This window comes from Macaca fascicularis, chromosome 1 (assembly GCF_037993035.2).
Source record: "Macaca fascicularis isolate 582-1 chromosome 1, T2T-MFA8v1.1".
In the NCBI taxonomy this organism is placed as follows: Eukaryota; Metazoa; Chordata; class Mammalia; order Primates; family Cercopithecidae; genus Macaca; species Macaca fascicularis.
This window is the reverse complement of record NC_088375.1, coordinates 210,223,981-210,225,969: the sequence shown is the minus strand read 5'-3', so window position 1 is coordinate 210,225,969 and position 1,989 is coordinate 210,223,981. Positions and strand designations below refer to the sequence as shown.

The window sequence follows — 1,989 nt, the reverse complement described above, 5'->3', positions numbered from 1 at the left end:
GGCAAGACCGACCCCAGTGGGGAATCATGGGTCCCTAAATGACACTGATCACAGCAACAACAGGCAAGACGGGACAAGTGACTCAGAGCAGACTCCTCACACGAGGGGAGATGCTGCCCATGCCGAGGGCACCGGGGTAGGATTTATGCCTTCACCTGGGAGAGCAAGGAGTTCAGAGCCAGAAAGACTGGGGCTTGTGGTCCCAGCTCTGCCACTTTCTGGTTGTGTAACTTCTGCCAGATCCCTTCACCCCTCCGAGCCTCAATGTGCTCGTACGCAAAAGGGGCACCTCAATGTGCTCGTACGCAAAAGTAACCACCTACTGTGCAGGCTTGTGTGGACTGAGTGTGTGATGGCCATGAAAACACCATGTGTGCTGTAAGGTGTGCTTTATTCATTCCCGAAATGAGCATTTGTCACACACCCACTTTCATGCCAAGCCCTTCTCTGGGATCTGGGGAGACAGAAGCAAACATGACAGATGAGGTCCTGGTCCCTGGAGTTACTTTCAAGTGGTTGGAGTCACATAATCAACCGGTAAAGCCTGACACAGTTCACAGGGCGGTGAGTGTCGTGGAGAACCCACGCTGGACAGCGCGATGGAGCGGCCTCGGGGCTGGGCTGCTGGGCAAGGGAGGGGCGTCTCTGACTTTGTGATGTCTGCACAGAGGCTGAGCGGCGTGGTGCAGGTCAGTGATGGAAAGCTGTTTACAGGAAGTGTCAAGGGACAGCCCCAAGGAAGGAAGGAGCTAGAGCGGGTGAGGAACAGAAGGCCGGGGCAGGGAGAACGGGCAGGGGGCCACTGGGCAGTGCCTGTGCACTAGAGGTGGTCTCTAGAGGTGGGAATGTCTTCGTGGACATGTGTCCTTTGCTTGGGACAGTGGAGAGAGGCTTCCAGGTCTGGACAGGTGAGAAAGAGGGAGGAGCTGTCAGGCAGGACCATGGAGGTAGGTGGGAGGGTGAGGCACCTGCTCTGAGCCCTTTCTCCCTGGGCAGGATGGGGGGCAGGAATGGGGCATGTGGGCAGAGCAGAGGGAAGCAGCGGTGCAGGAATGGCCCTGACCTGCACAGATGTGGGAGGAGGTCCACGGGCCCAGAGAGGGGCTGAGGTCACACCACTGGAGACCTGGTGTTGGTTCCACAGGAGGCTCAGGGACACACTTTCAGAATTGTGAGAGCGCCCCTAGCAGAGGCAGGGACTTGGACTGGTTGACCTGGCTTTCCCACGCCCTCAAAACCTCAAAATGTCCAGCGTCCATCCAGTGATCAGGGCGGGTCTTTCTAGAATGTCATTTTCTCCCCAGAGCAGTTGGTGAGAGGCATTCTCACCTCCTCCCTGGAGAGTGGGGCTCCTCCTTACCATTGCCTGGTGGTTGAGCTCTAGTCCTTCTGTCTGGCTGGCCGCGTAGCCTTGGGCAAGCCGCTCCATCTCTCAGTGCCTCTGTTGCCTGGGCTGTAAACAGGAGTGAGCTAAAGGCAGGTGGACCGAGGTCTGTGAGCACGTAGTAACTCATACTCAGTTCCAGAAATATTCGCCCACAGAGGTGTCTGGGACAAGCCTGGAAAGCCGATCACAGTAACCCTCCGGGTGCTGCTCGTGGCTGAGAGAACAGAAGGGAGCCCTGTCCACCGTGGGAAGCTGCTGTTTCCATCATCAGCCTGGGCTGTGGTGCAGAAAGAAGGAAGGAGAGTCTGGGTGGGGCGAGGGAGGCAGCAAAGGGCCCGGACCTTCGTGGGAGCACGGACACACAAGGCAGCCATCGTCAAGCTTGGACTGACCCTACTTAGTGACATTAAGTTCTCAAAGCTCCGAGAAACAGCAACTGAGTTCTTGAGCTCAATCTTCCCACCAAAGAAAATCATACACAGGTCCATGCGCAGGGCTTCGCGGCTCAAAGCATGGTCTGTGTCCACATCTACTGGGATGGATCAGGCCCCACTGCAGTCCTGAGCCAGCTCTGCATTCCCGCCAGAGCGCCAGGAGATCAG

The 1,989-nt window shown here is 57.2% G+C and overlaps 1 long non-coding RNA gene across 1 annotated transcript; it reads right to left on the bottom strand.

Moving 5' to 3' along the window:
* Positions 1-374: 374 nt before the first annotated feature.
* On the bottom strand, positions 375-1,550 carry LOC141408604 (uncharacterized). Its single transcript, XR_012424397.1, has 2 exons — positions 1,361-1,550; positions 375-454 (listed from the first exon to the last, which is right to left on the bottom strand). It is a non-coding gene; the product is annotated as an uncharacterized lncRNA (long non-coding RNA).
* Between the last annotated feature and the right edge of the window lie 439 nt (positions 1,551-1,989).